Raw genomic sequence first — 21,293 nt, forward strand, 5'->3', positions numbered from 1 at the left:
TTGATAATGTCATCTTTGAGGAAAAAGATTTCTTCAGTGTATAAAATGTTTCATTAAGATAAATATTAAAATGTGGCAGTCCATTCAAATATAATATTTTAGAGAATCTTACAGAATTTTGAAATCAGTATTTTTTTTAGGTAAGTAACATCCTTTACAATCTATTTTTTTTTAATATTTCTTTTAGCTCTCAACTTGATTCCTTTGCCAGGTTTCTGCAAGATAAAACAAGTTTTGATAAAGAAGTCTACTCTGACTTCAAAGTTACAATAGGTACATTACTTACGACACCCCAAAGTAACATCCTTATTCCCAGATTGAAAGAGAGCTTTTGGCTTAACCCAAAATTATTTTATTAAGTAGATTATTGAATGATATATCATCACATTTAAGAAGTGTAACAGTTTTTTAGTAAACACTAAAGAACTGTTCCCTTAAGGCAACATCCTACGTTTATCGCCACAAAGTATATGTCGAGTTGTATTGTTCAGCAATAAATTCAAAGTAAAACAAAGTTGTTTTCAAATTCTTTAGAACTTTAATTAATAGTAACTTTCACATGAAAGCAATTTATGTAAAGAAACATTATTAAGTGTCTCTCCTTATACAAAAATCTAAATGACTGCAGCTATCTAGGCCTGCACTAAACAAAAAAGATCTCAACTCTGCTAATCAATATTCATAATTGTTTAGAATGGATTTAAAAAATTTCATGCAGTATATTACTTACCTGGGAGAAATATTTTCCATTTACATAGCCAGTTCAGTAGTGATGTTCTCAAGCCCTATTTCTCTTTCTTTGTCACCACCTGGTTCCTATAAAGAAACTATTTCCAAGAAATCACACCAAAATAACTTAAACTGTTTTTTTTTTCCAGATAGGCCTTCATATCACATTAGAAACTTTTTATAATATTAACAATTTTCTTTCATTTTATATTAGAATCATATAATTTTAGAATTTGAGTTACCTAACAAGATATGACTATGTAATCATTCCAGCAATTTTCATATCATATTAGTGAAAACAAATACTAATGTAATAGGATGCTAACATGAAAACCTCTAATAGAACATGACAAAACTTTTCATATTTTATTTACGCATTCTGGTTGTTGTTCTCCATTTCAACATTTTCCACTTCAGTTTATGGGAAAGCAGCATGGGTTTGCATGTTTTTGAATATCAATTAAGTGATATTGTAATATAATAGTAATGCAAAATTAACTGCTATCATTTTGCTATAGAAGGAATGCATTTCTTTGGGTCATCAAATCTTTATTTGAATGATAATGCTTTCATTGGTTTTATTATTTATTTCAATTTAGTTTAGAAACTGAACTATTTGCAAAAAAAAAATAAGAAACTCTTTGTAGTTGAGTATGAAGGCTGAATGAGTTGAAGAAACAATGCAATTATCTTGGTAATTTACTGCCTCTCTCCTACTCCAAGTATCTAGATAATAGAGATAAAGGTGAGCTTTTGCCTTGAGTTATGCAGGCAATTGCTTCCATTTTATACTCAGATTCTCTGTCATTACATAGAGCACGTTCATCCGAAGACTCTCTCTTTCAACCCAGTTCATTTGAGCAGCGTTGCTAGCAATGTTCAGCGAGAAAACAAACTAGAAGGAAATAGTCATTTGTCTCATCCTGAAGTCTACCAATAGAAATGAAGAGTGAAGACTTTGACAAAGGGTTCTTTTGGAGCCATCTCACTTCTATCAATAATTGCTCTGGGTTTAAATACATCCTCCTCTGAGGCAAGAAAAGATTTTGTCCTGGAAAAATGCTTTGATCTTTTCAAAATTACTTTGCACACTTAAGATACCAGAAGTACTCAGCAGGCGTACCAAAAGAAATAGAATTAACGCTACAGTGTTTGGCAGAATTAACGCTACAGTGTTTGGCAGAAAAACACAACCCTTCCACCCCCATGTGTGTATATGATGATGTGTAAAATCAAACAGGAAAAACTCTGGCTACCTAAGCACTTGGAACTTTTCTTTTCTACCGTATACCACACTATCATGCAACAAAGACATAGCTCACACATTTTAGTAAACAGAAGTCACACAAAGTCAAAATTACCTTTGAGAAATCTTATAAGAAGGCACCATATTGGAGGATGTACCTGTTTGTTCTGTCTTTAATAAATCTGACATAACCTCTTTGTCTTCCAGACTGCTGTGAATTCAGTTGAAGATAAGGTGAAGACAGTAGCTTATGTTTAGTTGTCATACCTTAAAAACATTCAATCATTCAGTGGTGAGATGTTCACATGAGTGGCAGGTGGTAACTGAGATTTCATATTTTCTGGATCAAGTTTACCTCAGGATGTGTTATCAGTGAGAAGAATAGCGGGCATAATTTAAAGTTCTTATATTTCTCTTTCATTTCCTCTCCAGCAACCCCTCTTCCTTTTCTTCTTTCTCTTTTTTTTTTCTGGTCTGAATGAATATAGTTGACAATGAGTTAGTTTGTCTATAACTGTTTCCACTATAATTTCTTGACTATTTTCTGTCTCCCTACTAATGTAGGCTCCCTCAGCACCAGGAGCAGATTTATCTTGCTCACTGTTGTTTCTCAGCATCCAGTTCAGTATCTGGCATGAATCAGGCATTAAGGAAATATGTGTTTAATAAATAAAACAATCAACTTAATGCTAGTTGACTCCTGCACACTTGACCTAAAAACAGAAACTAAAGATATTTCGCACCACAGACGCAAGCAATGTAGGATACCCTAGGAACCATTGATAATGGAGGTCTGGTGAGTATAGCTCCAGTCCTGGAATTGAGAGGGGTTGGACTGAGCAACAAATTCACCAACTCCTTTACAGGGTGAGTTTTAAGACCTGCTGTGAAACTAGGAATTACTGGAGTTGTGGTGAGAAATTTGCATGAACCTAGCTTGTGGCAAAGAGTATATTAACCTCCTTCCACACAGCCCTGTTGGGTTCCCATACTCCAAGGTGCTATTTTAATATACGCTCCTCTGTCCTGACAAATAACTACATGGCTGGAGTAAGGTAGGAAGGGAGTTATTGGACTTAGATCTCTGAGATACCATTTGAGTGTGTGACAGATTTCTTCTTTTCAAACAGTTTTCATGGGAATATATTTGGATAAAGTACTCTATAGGGTGATAAGACATCAACACTAAGATGCTGCCTTTCTACCCTTTTGAGCTAGCTGACTCATCCCCAAAGGTATCTCTCTATTATAGGACATGACCTTGCAAGGAGACATGACTTATGCATGTTTAGAATTAACAGTGAAATGTTACCAAATGGGGTTTTCTTTGTGATGGGCTTCCAGCTATAACCAAAGAGACAATGTAGAAATGGAAAATGAGAAGTCTTGGGTTCGTCAGTATGTAAATCTTTCAAACAGCACGTAAATGATTACATGTAATGCATTTCTCTTGGTTTCCTAGAGAAAATATTTTCTTTTCTTTCAGTGATGGCAATACATCTCAGGGAACCAACAACACCATAGCAGGCTGAAGGTTTCTGCTTTTCGCATTTCAAGGAGACCCATGGTAACCTGCCCCTGCCTTCTACCTCGTCTCTGTGTGTGGCATCCTGGAGCCATGTTTTCACCAACGTCTTGACTGTGGCAGATCTGAGAAACTCTCTACATTATACACAAATGTTCTCTGGCCCCTGACATTATCGCGGTGCATTGGGTGAGGGTAAGGGGTGATGATTCAGGAAGCCAGAGAGGCTTGTGGCAGAATGTCTTCATTTTGCTGGAATATCACGAAAAACTACCTGATCAGAGTGTCCATATGTAAAGAGTTGTAGCAAGTATACACGTGTGAGGAGGAAGTAATTCTCTTTCAAAAGATCAAGGAAAGGGAGGCAGGAAAATGAAGTAATTAGGAGTGTAAATAGAGATTAAGCTACATTTATACTTTAGTGTTCTCATTTCATACTTGTATGACTTTGGGCAAGGTACTTACCCCTCTCACTCTTGGTTATCTCATATGTAAAATGGTGATAATATTGTCATTTAGGATTTCAGAGAAAATGAAACAAGACAGTGTATCTAAAGTGCTTAGATGGTTCCTGACTCCAAAAAGTGTTGGTTTTTATTAAGATACTGCAAACCTGCCTTTGACCACTGATTACTTCTGTCTGAGTTGGAGAGAATTCATGTTTGTATAATATGTGATAGTGCATATATGAACACAGAATTTCTTATTAGTCCCAGGAAATATATTTTGGTAGTTAGATATTTAAAAAAAATTTAGAATTATTTCTGGGCTATCCCTTAAGATAATATTTCAAAAATTACATGCATTTCATACTTTATTTTCTATTGTCATTTCAATTATTGTTCAATTGCCTCTCAAACAAGATTTTTAAAAATGTACAACCAGTTACTTCATTAATTGAAATATTTTCTTGAATAGAATGTAAATGAATAAATATAATTATTCAAAATGAAATAGCAGATTATTTTATCTTTACTGATAATATTCCATTTGATAATTTGAAGAAAATTAGAGGAATGTATGTAACCTGCATTTAGTACCCTCAAAAATGCATTTTAGACATTCATTCATTCATTAAACTATGTGCTCATAATAATATTATTCAATCTTTCTTTTTTACATATTAAACACATTTGTATCAGTCATTTTTATTTTAGAAAAACCATTTTCTCTTCTTCTAATTGTCAGTGTATCTATTCTCAAAGATGTTAATATGATTGATGCAGTCTTTCTAGTCGGATAATTTAGGGTTAAAGAAATCAAACAAATTACTTTATATTCTTGAAGTAGTTCTCATATATTTTCTTATTACCAAACTCCTAGGAATTAAGTGACCTTTAAAAAGGAACACAGTTTGTACCTGGAGGAGTAGGAGCCAGAAATGGGGCCCAGGTCTCTGCCTTTTTCTCCATAGTTTTTATCATTCACCACTCCCGTTTGGGCAACAATTCCTGTGGGATCTCCACACAGGACAAACACACTACTGGCCATTTCAGGATTTTTTTTGGAGCCACCCACCTTCCATAGAGTTCTTTAGACAGAGGATGGCCTGAGTTGTGTCATCTCTTTGGGTTATAGCAAAGTTGTTAAGTTTCTACCTTAATATTTCTACCCTGATATAATAAAATAGTTAGATTCTATAACGCTCAGAATGTATTCTAAAATTTTTATATTCTCATTACAATGTACTGTGCAAAATCACCCAAAGCATCATAGAAGTTGTTGATCTTATTCATTGGGAAAATCATAAGGAATTCACACTTTTTTTGATATTCTTTTCTAGGATGCAAACTAATTACCCTTTGTTTTGATGTTGGTTAATCTGTTCAGTTAGGTTTTATTTTGGTTTCCTATTCATAGTTCGTTAAGGGTAGGCTTGCAGTGATACATTCACCTGATAATTTTAGAGTCTTTATGACCTGCTGCTTTAATTCTGTGATTAGAGATTTTTGAAATACTTTTAATCTGAAGAGAACTGGAAAGTCATATGCATGCTGATTCTTTTTTTCAGAAGACAGTCAACTTGTGGAACATACATCATACATTTTATTAGAGCTTCACTATTTGAAGATATGGGGGTCTGACTCTGGAGCCATGTCAGGATATTGTTGCAAGCTGTCCATTTGGGATTAACTACTTGGGATTGGTTTGACATTGTACTAACTCTTCTGGTTACAGCAAGGGGTTATATACGATTATGTGTATCAGAATAGCCAAAGCATTTGTTAAAAATGCATGTCCCTGTGCCCACCATTAGAAATTGCTAATGGTAGCCAGGCACAGTGGCTCATGCCTATAATCCCAGCTACTCTGAAGGCTGATGGGAGGATTGCTTGAGCCCAAGAGTTTCAGACCAGCCTGAGCAACATAGTGAGACTCCATCTGTTCCAAAAAAATAAATAAATAAAAGGGCCAGCATGGTGGCATGTGCCTGCAGTCCTAGCTACTCAGAGGCTGATGCAGGAGGATCAGTTGAGCCCAAGAGTTCAAGGCTGCAGTGAGCTATGATCATGCCACTGCACTCCAGTCTGGGTGAGAGAGTGAGAAGAAAAAAAGAAAAAGAGAAAAAAGGAAGGAAGGCAGGAAGGAAGGAAGGAGGGAGGGAGGGAGGGAAGGAAGGAAGAAAGGAAAGAAAGAAAGAGAAAAAGAAAGAAGGAAGAAAAGGAAGGGAGGGAGAGAGGGAGAAAGGAAGGAAGGAAAGAAGGAAGGAAGGAAGGAAGGAAGGATGGAGGGAGGGAAGGAAGAAAGAAAGGGAAGGAAGGAAGCAAGAAAAGAAAGAAAGAAAGAGAAAAAGAAATAAAGAAAAGAAAGAGAAAAAGAAGGAAGAAAAGGAAGAGAGGGAGGGAGGAAGGGAGGAAGGAAGGAAGGAGGGAAGGAAGGAAGGAAGAAAGAAGGGAAGGAAGGAAGCAAGAAAAAGAAAGAAAGAGAAAAAGAAAGAAAAGAAAGAGAAAAAGAAGGAAGAAAAGGAAGGGAGGGAGGGAGGAAGGGAGGAAGGAAGGAAAGAAGGAAGGAAGGAAGGGAGGAAGGAAAGGAGGGAGGGAAGAAAGAGCGAATTGCTAATGGTGGATTTGAATTGGGTCCCGGAAATATGTATGTTAAGCAAATCCTCTGTGTGATTTTAATAAATGCAAATTTCTAAACAACTACCTTAGAGAACTCCAATCACCTGGCCACCGTCGTTGTAGTTGGGCCACAGATTGGATGCAACTGAAGATAAATTTCATATAAATTTACCACTCTTTGGATACAAAATAATAGACTTCTCTCCTCTGGAGGGATTCCTATGCTTCCTTTGGGAGGAGGCGGCAGCATTGAGGAAGAGATGGGCAATGCCTAGTGAAGTGGAATGAAAACCCTTCAAGTTTTGAAGTTCAGTTCAACTTCTGACTCTGCCATTTGCCTGCCAGTTGAACTTGGACCAGTTATTTGACCTCTCTAGCTGAATGTAAAGCTCAACTTAAGAATGGTGATAGTGTCATTGTAGGGCAAGTTTCATGAAGATGTATGATTATGTCAGACAGGTAGTGGGCACTCATTCCTAGTTTTTGCTTTTTCTTGGAAACGTAATACTAATATTCTTCTGTCCAAGAGAGTCAAAGGCACTGAAACAGCTGCTGGCTTTATTATTTTCAAATGCATGTCAATCGTTGTCATAATTTAGGATCCACTTCCCTTTAGCTTCCTTATAGAAAGTTAGCTTTTCTATAGGCAAACATTGCAATGTAGTCTCATGATATCAAGCTTATTGCCACACTATTTCACATGGCAATAAGATTGACACTATGGAAAGCAAATGCCTAGGCTGTGATCTTTTTACAGGGTAATCTGTAGCCTGGGTACCTTCCTGGGTTATTCACAATGATATGTGCTTTAAAAAATGAAATTTACCAAAAATCTATAAGAAATATTTACTTATTTGACTACTCTCTTCTCTCTTTTGTTGGCAAATAATCAATTCCATGACATTATACTAAATTACACTTTTTCTCTCTTTTGCCTCTAAAACTCTAATTTAGATTTCTATAGAGATATCGGAGGTTTGGGCAATAATCTTCAAACCCAAATGCCACACAAATACATTGTCAGGGTTTTTATGAAACTGAGTTATCTGAAGTGATTTTCTATGTTGTCTAACTTCACTATAATTGCTAAATTCTGGTGCTTTTGGAAAAATGGTCTCTGGTCAAATTATACACAGTTATTGACTGTGTATAATTTACAACAGAACAAAATTGGCCAGTACATTTTTCAAAGGCCTCTTTTAATGATTCAGGTAAAACAGACTCAATACATGTGGCTGCAGATTGTTTAAACAAAACAAAAGAAGTGGCTTCTACTTATATATGTTTATTCTGTTGTATTTATTGTTTCATATTGACAACATGGTTTCTGTCTATATAATAAATTAAGTAGAGAAAAGCATACTCATTCTCACACTGAGACAAATATTACAAACAATTGTCAATATGCTGGGGTATAGTGGGGTGGGTAAGGGATACTGAGAATGACAACCGTGAATTTATATTTTTCCTTGAATCATTCTGGAGTACTGATTTTTCTCTAGATTAGGGAGGCAGTTTTGTTGGTTTTGTTTCATTTTTATTTTAAATTAAACATCTAATGTGGAGTAGGATCCAAAATTCTTATGAGATTTTATTAAAAAGTGTTGAGATATTAAGAAAATGTTAACTCTATGGTAGACCTCTTTGGGCTAAGTTCAAAGGCCATGAGGAGTTTAATTTACTTTTCCTAGTGAGAGAATATGAGACCAAGTATTTTCATGAAGGAATCAGGAAGCCTTGGGAAGCCCATTATCTTCGCCCCAGATCTTCTCTTACCCACTGGGAAGTGATAGTTTATTTGCATCAGACTTTGATTCCTCCAAAAATGCAAATACCTTTGGGAAAGGTAATAATTCAAGCTATCAGCTATCACTTTTTGTGACTAAGGGATATGAGAGCAGTTTCTGATATGGGGAGAGCAGGAGAAACTGGCCAACCTCTCTTCACAATTTTTACCAATATAATAACCCTAAGAACAATATTTTCATCCTTATATCATCATATGTTATATCAACATAAGTAATCACCTTAGAGTTATTTCTTTATCCTCATGCTGTAGGTATGTGATTTACTTTTTGGTGTTCTTAGCTTTATTAGGACAATGATCTATTTAAAAAATTCTGTTAATCATATTATGCTACCGTAAAAGATTCTCCAAATTTCATTACTCAAGTCTTGTTAAATTTACAATCACCTAAATCTTAAACCTCCCAATACTTAGTCTAGAAAATATGCACTTTTTCTTTTCCTGTCTTTTTTTAAATCAGTGTGTACTTTATAGTTTAATTACAAAGTTGTTATGTTATGGTTGCTTTTTTTTTCTCTGATAGATCCTACTACTCCCTGACACATTTAGTATCAGGAAGTTAAAATTATTTTGTCTTCAATTTTCTTCTTTTTAGTTTCACATACTTATTAATTAAATTAACTCTAAAATGAAACCTATTCCTATCTGTATATGTAATTCAGATAGTTGAAATCATTTATTTTCTGGCCTACTGTAGTCATTTTAATTCAATTTCTTTCATCTATTTTCATTCCTCTAGTCCTTGTTAATCTATAGGTGCTAAAAATACTGCCTGTGGCTGAGGTGAATATGGCGTTGTTTTTGGGGAGAGAAATCACCAGTTCTTGGGGTGAGAGATCACCTGCCGGTGGTCTTTTGGCAGGAAAAGCATTATATCACTCTGTTTCATATTTTCCAACTTTAACACTGAGATAGGAATGACTTGTTTTTGAACCTAACTTCATGAACATATATGTAAAGTTTACAGGATTGCAAAGTTGCAAGATATATTACTGCTTGATCATTTATCTGCAAAGTTTATTTAACTTTCTGATTCTGAAAAATGAAATAATAACTATCTTGGTAGTTGGTTTAAAATAAATGGAAGCTTCTACTTACGTATTATGGTATGTGTGGGTTTTATTTATTTTTTATTATTTGGTGGCATTTTCTCATAAGATATTGAAGGTTCCGTCTCATTTTCCCAAAGTGTAATCTTACATTATCTAATTCAAAAATATTTTTCTTAGCTTCCTTTTAATTTAGCCTCCATTTTGTTCCTTTCCTGTTCCAGGTGTCTCATAATGTCTCACTGAAGTATTAAAGTATAATTTGACATCATCAATAGTGTCATTAAGATGCAACTTTCCTATATCCTACTTTAGACCCTTTATAACATCAAATGTATAAGACTTAAACACTGATTCCCTGCATTACTACACTTTACAGTTTGCTCTGTCCTCTTTGTGGCTTTTCAGCAAATTTCCATACCCTGCACAAATGCTCATTTTATTACTTATAATCATTTTCTTTGGTACACTAATACACACTTGACTAAAACCCAGCTATTTTAGTGGGCTGCTATTTGTAGTTTCCACTAAAAATATATCTTTTTTATAAACAGAAACAGAAACATCTTCATATTCATGTTTCTACGTATATTTTAAATTTTTATTGTCTTTTCTCCTGGTAGTAAAAGTACTATCAATGAAGGTATTGGAATAAGCTTTTAAAAGTTTTTTTCAAACATATTCATCTTTATTTTTTAAATTCTATTCCTGCAGAACTTAACAAGGTAGATGACTGATGTTATATCCCCATTTTACCGATTTATTTATTCTACATTTATTTATGGAATTCCTTCTATGTGATATGGATCAAGACAGACATTAAGTGATTTGGTTAGGATATTGATAGCTGCTACAATGAGCAAACACCAAATTTTGAGTAACTTAGCAAAATAAAGTTTACTTATTTCTTATGTAACATTATAATGCAGATGTTCCTTGGTGGTGGCAAGCCAGGAAGAATGGGAGAGATGGGAAGTTGAGTTCCAAACATCATTCAAAAACCCAGGCATCAATTTGTACCAAGATGCCAATAATGGGTTGTAAGTTGAAAATATCTTCTGATTTCCAAACCATGGAGCTACTGAATTTTCAGAGAGTGGAGCCAAAAGACATCTTCACAGAACTACATAGGGCATGTCCATTGACATAAAACCACTACATTGCAAGGAATCATGGGGTGAACCCAAAAACCAGAGGCATTTTTCAAAAGATGTTCTGTCATGGTATCAGAAATTGGAATTAAATCCAAGATGGCCAACTAGATGTACCCAGGAAGAGCTTCTCTCATTGAGAGATACTAAAATATTGAGTAGGCCAGGATATTCTAAACAGACCTTCTGGGAGAAGATATTTAGAGTGAATAGAGAGAAGATGCAGACAATGGGGCTAAAGGGGAGGAAGCTGGAAACCCTACACCGGGTTGCCAAGGGCCAGGACTCATTCCTGGCCCTGTCTGGCTCCTGAGGAAGGAGTGAGTGAAATAACTTGAGGGTCCCACTCTCACTATGGACCTCTGGGATCCTAACTGAAGGAAGCCCCATAATCCCCATGGACATTTGAGTTAGGAAGGGGAACTGCCCAGAGAGTCAGCAAAGACAGAACTAAAGTCTGTGAAGAGCCCAGAGAGTTTGGCATGGGGATAGCTTCAGTGGAACACAGCCATGTGTGACCATCCCCCAAGGTTCTCCATATTCCTCTAAGTGGCTTTTACCTTTGTTAACTACCAGACCTAGAGAGAGCAGGGCTGAATGCACTCTGGTGGTGGCTCTACTTTTAAAATGGTGACATTCTGCAGCAGTCTAAGTTATGGATGATGGAGTGGGGGGACCCTTTATGAATTATTTCTCTGGAAGCTCCCTATACTGTGCTTAATGCCTACAAGTGTTGTGGGACTCTCAGGTAGTTAGAATTCAGATGTTTGTGATTGATATATGGACTCTTGGGGATCTCCTGCTTACCTTTTCCTTGCAGTAGGGAGTCCCTCTTGGGTCTGAGTTGATCCTGGCCAGGTGCTTTATTTCTTTCTCTATGCTGCTATCCTGAGTCACCATGCCTCACTGGGTCTTTGTCATTTCTTTGCTAAATTCCAGTGTTCTCTCCTAGACACTGTGTGGTTTTCTGGATATGTGGTTATCTATTTTGTTGTTGTTCTTTCTTTGTGAAGGAGACAAGTGCTGGGTGTGGTAGGGAGCCATCTTAATGACTTGTCCTCTAAGCATGACTATTTTCAGTGAGTAACCTAGACTTACACATTTCATGTATATTTACTTGATATTAAATTATTGCTTTCCTTTGGAGAACTACTGTAAGGACATCTAAAACTTCTCAGAGATGTAATCAACATTCCAAAGCTTTTAAGAAGCACCCAGGATACTCTCTTTCATACTTTAGTGTCTTATTAAGAAATATTTATAGTAGAATTTTGAAAAGTCAAAAATTTGAAAGCCTTCAAAGAATCCATTTCAGGTTTTTCTTATAATATTTGCAAGCAGGAAAGGGAGCTGAAAGTTGCAGGTAGGTTGAAACAGAGGTGTGCCCTAAATGTTGAAAGCAAGAAAGATACCACCTCTGTAATTTAGGATATGTTGTAATGTTCTCTGAAATCTGAGCTCTGGTGATTGTCTCAAAGTCTTCCAAACCTGTGGTTGTTTTGGTCACTCTAGTCTTTCCTAAGTCTACAGTGGCATAGCCATTGTCTTAATCAGCTTCTTGGTAATGCATTAATGAAATGCACTTCATACACCACCCACAAGCTCAGATCAGGCTTAGGAGATTGCTTTAATAAAAGAATCAGTTGTATAATGGCCTTATGTTGTAGGTAGATTCTTTCTGACAAACCACCCATTTTAATTCTTCTTGATCCCTGTTATAGCTTTTGATTCTGGGGATCATGGGGCTTTACTGAAATGCCCATATTGCACTGGAGACCTTTGAAGCACAGTCCTGTCTCAAGTTTCAGTTTCTGTTTCTATATAAGGAAATGGTTTGGAATTGCTTCCATGCAATTTTCAACTCTGTGGAAATAAATGTGATTGATTTAGAATTTCTGTTAGCTTCCATGTCTTTTTATTTTTGTAACAGTGTTCATTTGAAAATTTTTAATGATCTACAGACACTTCTGTATTACATTGTCATAATTTTGTTCATAGGGTAGTTCATTGTTAATTAGGAAGACATTTTATGAAATTACATTGATTTATCTGTCAGATGGAAGAACCACATAACTTTTGGGGAGATACTTTTCAACACAAGTGTTTGTAGTTAAAACTGGGGAGGCAACCACAACCTTTAGGGAAAAATATCTAGAAAAATTATGCATTTCCAACAAATGGTTAATATAGCGGAAATGAAACTTCAAAAATGTGTGGACTTTCTACTCTAAAACGAGAAAGTTCTCTGAACAAATCAATTATTTTGTTTTATGTCTGTGATCCTTTCCAAATTTAAAGGGAAAAATTATGAGTTAAAAAAATAGATGTATAGAAAATTGATCTGTTTGATAAGACCAGTTCAAGGCAAAGCTATGAATTAGGCAATTTTTTTAATTTGGCAATATTTCTACTGCTCCTTAAATGTTTTTCCTTTTTGGCGGTATGTTCCTTCTCCCGTTACGTTCCAGGCACACTTATGCCAAGGTTTTACTTTCTAATTATGTCCCTCTTCTGTTTAAAGCTTACTTGCGTATATCCCTTTGCTTCATAGCCAGTTAAAATAATACAATAGTTTTATTAACAGATAATGACTTAATGTACTATCGATAACTTTCATTTTTATGAGAAGTTTTGGAGATAAGTATTCTTAAAATTAATTCAGATAAATTTAAAGGAGATGGAGGAATTAGAGATAACAAGAAATATATTTTTGCACAGACAGATTTTTTCCCAAGCATTTCTCAAATTACATCTACTTACTTTTGTATAATAACTATTCTGCTAATATTAAACCCATTGAATTCATATAACAGAAATGGCTCACTTGTTATTTGAAAATGAAATTCATTAATTATTAGAGTGGCTTACATTTCTAAAGTAATTTCACGTGCATTTTCTCATGTGATTATCTCAATAACCATATTAGGAAGAGCACATAGTGTCACCTTTTTACACATGAAGGAATTGAGCCTCAGACAGGTTTATAGATTTGCTTAAGGTGACCAACCAGTGTATAGTAAAAATAGAAAATAAAGCAATGTTTCTGGACTCCTGGCCTCATAATTGTTCCATCATTGTTAGTCAAGATATATGAGATAAAAATTTAATTAAATATCCTTCCCTTCATTCCGTACACATATATTAATCACCAATAATACACGTTGACTCATAAGGGATACAGAGAGGCAGAGACATGACCTTGCTAGGAGATCCCAGTCTAGTTGGGAAAGTTAAGACATCTAAAGAGATTTCTGTAATACAAAATAGAAAGCAAAATGTCCCAGTAAAATTGAGGAAGAGATATACTAAGTGAATCCAGAGAAGGACTTTCTAGCTGTAAAGAGAAAATTTTAGTCTTCATACTGGAGTGTGCACATGGACATGGCTTTGTAGGATGTCAAGGATATGGACACATAGAGATGAAAGAGAAATATAGTACACAAAAGCAGAGAGAATATTGAGCACAAAGTTACATAGAGGAAAAGGGTCGATGATAAAGATCTTTTCTGCATTTTCTTTCCTTCACATTGATACTGCCTTCTGTTAACAGTACAGAAGGGAATACTGATGTGGAGTACTCGTCTGTCAAAAATACCCAAATATTTCTTTGGGCAGCCAGCTCTTTCCGACTCTAAACGTATGTGTTTGTCGAGAGGTTGATCTGCCCATTCTGCTTTAAAGAGGACCACAATTTCCGGCCTGATCAGTCAGAATTACAGTGGTTCAAGGATATGCATATTATGCAGGACTTCCGAGAAAAAGCATATTTTTTTTCTTTCTGCTGAGATTGCTCAGACAGTAGAATGTAAGTGGTGGTCTTCTTTGCCCCCTCATGGAAAAAGCCTTCTGTTTGTATACAGTTCTCAATGGGTTTCTCACATTTCTGTCCGTCTTGTGGATAAAGTATGAACTGCCTTTTGTTCCAGACTATACTTAAAAATATGCTTGCTCAGTAAATAGCCTTGGGAAGAGAGAAAGAGATCCAGAACAAAGGAAAGGAATGCTTACTGCCCATCAGAAAAGATTCAGGCTCTCTAAGCTCAGATTTCCTCTACTGCTTCACAACCTACTACCTGGGCAGGCATACACCTAGGCTTTTCTGTATCCCCTCATGATATTTACAGATTAGAGGGATTCACAGAAATATACCTTTGCCTCTGGTCCAGCAGTCTCATGTTTTCTGTCAGCATTTATATAACTGAGGCAGGTTAACTTGCTAACTTACAAGCAAAGGTAAATCTCAGATCATTCTCATTTTTCTGACACTTTCTAGATAGATAAACCAACACAGAGGCTTCTAGAAAGATGTGCAAAGAAAGAAGTCTGTGGCAATAATTGTTTTGACATCTGTATCAAATTGTGCCTTAATTCAGATATCTCTATCTTACTCAGTTAAATGAGCCACCACATTTTCATTCCTGCTTAAGCTTCCTTAAATTATGTTTCCATCACTTGCAACCAAAAAAATCCCAATTTATCCCAATATTTGAGAACAATCTAAAAATTTAATTTAATTCGGTGCAGAAATGGGGCTACTGAAAGATTAGATTAGATATGGATTTCTAGCATAGCTGTGAATTTGACTGGAAGTGAATGAAAACAATAGGATTTTTCCATTAGGCTACAGTATTTTACACACATTTAATTCTTGAGTATCAATATGGAATTTCATTCCCGTGTATTCTATGCATGTACTCAACTAGGAAAAAAATATATGTCGGTCTTTAATTATCATTAGCTTTGAGAAGATGAAGGACAGATCTTATTTACGATAAGCAAATTAAAACCAAGTGACTTTCCTGAAACTTCACTGTGGCTTGAAGTAAACCATAGTTTACGTAATTGTCTTTAGGGTCTCCACGTATTCTTTTCTGACACATTTCACTTCAAAATATCTCATCAAGATAATAAATAAAAGAGGAAAATACACACTGATTACATAAAATATAATTTTTGCTACATACATTGTAAATAAAATAGTAGCCTATAAAATTAAGGGTTTCATTTTTTCAAGTAAGGTACAAAATGTGATATTATGAAAGGAACATTAAGCTTGGAATAATTTTACCTGTGTTTTTGCTACAGTGCTGTATAAAACAAAACCACTAAGTCTTAAAATTTCTTGTGTAAATTTGGATAATTAATCCTATCTTCACAGAATAACTTAAGTAAGCTACGTCGTATGTGAATGTGTTTAGCATGTACTTGGAATAAACGTAGGTGATATTTTATATTTACTATCTTTACTCTTTGTATAAGGTACAAATATAGAGTGTCATTTGAAGTGCTCAAAGATAATAAAAGATGATTTTAGAAGAATAAATGTTCATCTCTTTCAGAATTAATTCTGAACTTCTTCAGATAAGTTCATCTAAAAGATTAATATGTGACATATGAAAAGTAATAGTAGTGGGGGCTTGCTTTCTCAAATGTTAAAACATAGCATAGAATAATAATGATTTTAAAAATGCAGAATGTATATAAGAATCAATAAACCAATCAGTGGAACAGACTAGATAATCTTAAATGACAAAATGTAAACTAATTTGTAAAGTGGAACAAATAATAAAAAAGTACAATTCAACAAATGTCAGAACAATTTTCTCTGGGGAAAAAAACCAGTTATTTCATTTACTAATATAATTTTCCTGTGGATCTAGAAGTTAAAACTAAAAATAAAAGTCTTAAAATTATGAGGCAATTTTTGAGCATAAAAGCAACAGAAAAAATCCTTAAAGGTTATTATTTAGTAATTTGACCACATGCAAGCTTGATACTTCTGTATGTCAAACATGAATAAAAAGCAAATGATTAACTAAAATGTTAACCATTTTAGTTAATAACTAAAATAATTTAAAAATGTTTGCAACAAGTATAATAAGAGGAAACAGTTCTCCTAAATTATTTTAAAATAACAACCCAATGGAAAAATGAATAAAGGTCTTGTAGAACCATGTAATAGAGAAAGACAATGGGCCTGGAAATATATGAAAAATTTTCAACTTTGGTAGTAACCAAAGAAATACTAATAAAAAGATCATTTTCATCACCACTGGCAAATTTATAGTGATCTGGGTTGCTGAAATGTGTACAAATTCATATAGATGTTCTGTAAAAAATTTGCTAATTTGTACTAAGAAATACATGTTCCTATTTATTATATCCTTAATCCTACTCATAAATTTAATCCAATTCTATTTATAGTCATACCACAAATTCCTACAAATTCCTAACCTACTAGCAATCTATTCAAATAAAATAATTAATAATTCTTATTGCAATGTAATATAAATATTTCTTATAGTATGATTTATACAAAAGTAGGCAATAAGAAGAGAATAAAAATAATAAAATAGTTAAATATTAAATACACATGTAAAAAATGTTATGACATCATTAAAAATTCAGGTTTCAAGAAACAGCTGGGAAAATGTTCATGATGTAATATAAATAAATGAAATATAAAGAACACAATTTGATACCTATTATGACAAAAAAATTTCATTTAACAAAAGAAAAAGAAGTGCACCAAAATGAGATCATGCTAATTTCGAATGGGTGGCTTTTATTTTATATTTTATATTTTGTATTTTATATTTTCCCAATCTTTTTTTACAATATATGTTTCTATAACTAGACAAAAATGTTCTTTAGTTAAAATTTTTTAAAATTTAAAAAAAATCAAATGTTCAAAAAATATTCTTCTCTTTGGATGAAACCAGCTTATCTATAAAATTGTGTACTGCTGAAATTTCAGAGTACCCAATAAGATAAGAAAAACTAATTTGCTTTTATGGTACAGAGGTTAAAAAATGAGACACACACTATATACTTGTGATATGAATATTTCTAATATTAAAACCACCAATAGAAGTACACTATTTTGTGTATTTTTGTTCTTTTCTCTTAGCATTGCATGACCTTATGTTTAATTTGCATAATTTAAATGAGTCCTTTGAGTGGCATGCAGTTGCATAATTATTCTTTTAATTACTGTTATTATTGTTCATGTAATAGCAGATAATTTGAATAGATCCTTTTTATTCTTCAAATTTTGCAGTTTCATATGCAATATAGATAGACTATATTAAAATGTTAAAATTACATGTGAAGATATAAACAGAACTGTTGAAGATTTTTAGAATCATGGATTTATCTGTCTCCTAAATAAGCAAAAGGAAGAATCTACATTTTTTGTTTAGAAAATCATAAGTCAAGTATTTAACTCTTGTAGCTTGTGTAATTGTGGAAACCATCCACACACACAAAAAATGGAATACATGTTAAATTGTTTAACTCTGTTGAATAATATACGCTTTCCTATTTTTCAGGAATTTTTTAATATAATAAACCTAAGAAGAAAATCATGTATCAGTAAAATATGTATGCTCGGTTCTTGATAAATATATAAAAATAGTATTCAAAATCAGATCATTGTTGATGCTTGATATGGTTGGCTCTGTCCCCACCAAAATCTCATGTTGAATTATAGCTCCCATAATCCCCATGTGTCATGGGTAGGACCCAGTGGGAGGTAACTGAATCATGGGGCAGGTCTTCCCCATGCTGTTCTTGTTATAATGAATAAATCTCAAGAAATCTGATGGCTTTATAAAGGGCAGTTCCTCTGCACACACTCTCTTGGCTGCCACCATGTAAGACGTGCCTTTGCTCCTCCTTCACCTTCTGCCATGATTGTGAGGCCTCACCAGCCATGTGGAACTATGAGTCCATTAAACCTCTTTGTCTTTATAAATTAGCCAGTCTCAGGTGTGTCTTTATTAGCAGCATGAGAACAGGCTAATACAATGCTATTTTCATTTACAGTTCTCTAAAAGCAAAATATTTTGTTATTTATAGAATCCATAAAATTTAAATTATGTAACAATCATTCCCACTCTCAGATTTATTTTAAAAAGTAATAAAGTTCTCATTATTATAGGATATGTCAGACTCTTCAAGTTTTTAAATTAATTTTCCAAATAGGCATAAGGCATAATAAGCAAAAGACATAAGACAGAATAGGCATAAGGATTAAGGAGGTGAAGTAGATGTCTGGTACCCCATCAGGCATGGGGCGTGGTTCTGTAACTTGAGATCAGAAAAGACTGGGCAGCTATGGCTGGGATGTATAGTTGTCACTTCTTCCCATAATTAACAAACATTTCTTTAAAATTTTCTGCACTTTACCATGAGGAAGCATCTGATATGCTGCCATAATTGAAGTCAGTTCTGCTTTCCTTATGCATATGTCAATGTTAGATGTTATAAGGACAATCAAGAAGTAGAATTCAGGCTCTGGCTTCTGTATGCAAAGACCTTACATCTCCACTGGGGAAGGCCAACCCTTGTGTATGCCCCTGGTTCTCAAATAACAACAGGACAAATTTGTGTGTTTTTTAGCAACAAAATGTGTGGGATAGACACTGAGTCCAAAAAACAAGTCTTTGAGAGAAAACACTAGCCTAGTGAGAGAATAAGAGCAGACAGGGGTTTTAGGGAAGATGAAAAGAGCCAGGGCTTGCCAGGACCAATAAGTGTCCCATGTCAAAATACAGAATTAAGAACAAACTATTAATTTTACTGGACGGTAAAATTATCTACTTGAGCCAAAAAAATCTTTGTGGAGTTTCCCTTTCTCTCTCATGTTCTGATTTCAATGTTACCAAATCTGTCAGTTCTGCTTTTTTAACATCTTTCCCACTGGTAGCCCTATACCATGTCATCCTTGCTGCTCTTGCCTTAATTTAGTACCCCATTAGCTTTCGACTCAACTATTGGAATAGGCTTCCAACTGATCTCCTTACTTACTGTGTTAGACACCCTTCTATCCCTGCTCCATAAATCCTGCCTACATTCTGCTGTCACTATGATCATTCTAGGATGAAAATCATGACACACTAATCCTTTGCTTAAAACCCTGGTCTCTTTACATTCACTCTCAAGTTGAAGCACATGAAATTGCTAGTACTGAACAGGTTTGGAGCTATAAAAACAGCAATTTTATAATGCAACTGCTGAAAACTTATATCAGGAGACTTTGGGCTGTGAGTAACAATACTCAAGTAAAAATGGCTTGAAAATGAAAACATTAATTAATACTTCTCCTTCAAACTTGTGCTTCATAATCTCCCTTTTCAAGACTATCATCTCATTTGTCCCTCTCCTGGACAGAATGAATCATTAAATACACTACTTAGCAAAGCACTTATTATTAAATTAGTCAACATATCATAACATTTATTTTTCTTCCTCTCATAATCGCCTCAAGTTCTTTGAGGGCAAGAATCATGTTTGATTCATCTGCATATTTCCAGAGCCCCGCACAGTGCCTGGAACAAAGTGGGCACTACATATTTGTAGATTAAGTGAATGCATGAATGGCAGAATGGATGAATATATAATTGAGTAAATAGGATGGGGTCAGATTTTATACCATAACTATATGGGTGCCATATAAATGTCTCCATTATTTGCTGTACACCACGGGTTGCAGATTGGAGGTTTTCAGTACAACACATTCTTTTCCCAGTGCTTCAATGAAGTCGTTTCCAAAACAATGTCTTATTTTTTAGTCTGACAATATAAGTACAAATTAATATCAATATCATGATATAATTGTGCTACTTGCCGTCTAGAGGCAATCAATGCAAATTAGGAGCCCTCAAAAACAATTATCCTTCTCCTACCTATCTCATATAAATATTGTAACCATCTATTAATGAAATAATGCTGTTTAAAGTAACTTAGATTTTTTTAGTGCTTAAGTTTAGCAAAATATTTGCTAATGTTTTTAGAAGGTACTTTTGAAATTGCTAATATTTCCTGCAATATTTGTTTAAAATGAGACTTGTTTCATTGAAAAGAAGCTTATCAGTCAGGTGTGGTGGCTCACGCCTGTAATTCCAGCACTTTGGGAGGCCAAGGTGGGAGGATCATCGGAGGACAGGAGTTCGAGACCAGCCTGGCCAACATAGTGAAACCCTGTCTCTACTGAAAATACAAAAATTAACCGGGTATGGTGGCCACACCTATAATCCCAGCTACTCAGGAGGCTGAGGCAGGAGAATCGCTTGAACCCAGGAGGCAGAGGTTGCAGTGAGCTGAGACTGTGCCATTGCACTCCAGCCTGGGGGACAAGAGAAAACTCTGTACAAAAAAAAAAAAAAAAGGAAGAAAGATTTATTATTACCACAACTTAACTTTATATTGAAAGCCTTATGTGATAGAGTAAAAAATAATGAACTGGATTCTGAGAGTATAGATTAAGTATCAAATGAAATAACTTTGTAGATTATCAACTTTATCGACGTTATAAGGTTATGTATTTATGTGCTTTCCATAAAATGTTTTACAGTACATGCCAAATGATATGTTGTTTCTTCAGATTAATGGACTAATGTGCTTGTCAAAAATCTTTATTCTTAGCATCACATAAAACATGTGTAGATTAGCAAGAGGTTTTGCTAGGGTTCTTAAAGTTTGGACTAAAAAAAAAAGACCTCTATTCAGAATTGCATGTAATAGAGTAAATTTATGATTCTTAAAATAAATTACCATTTCTAACACTTAGAGAAGTACAGTGGAGTCAGAGGTGTCTGGCCTTACTTATTAATTCCACTTCTCTACTCCTTTTACAAGCTTCATTTTTTTTTTTTCTCGAGTTGAGTATCTTGCAGAGGTAAGTGCTGAAAAGAATATAACCAAGTCTGGCGTTGTGTAAC

This window comes from Hylobates moloch, unplaced genomic scaffold, assembly GCF_009828535.3.
Source record: "Hylobates moloch isolate HMO894 unplaced genomic scaffold, HMol_V3 SCAFFOLD_6, whole genome shotgun sequence".
Taxonomy (NCBI): domain Eukaryota; kingdom Metazoa; phylum Chordata; class Mammalia; order Primates; family Hylobatidae; genus Hylobates; species Hylobates moloch.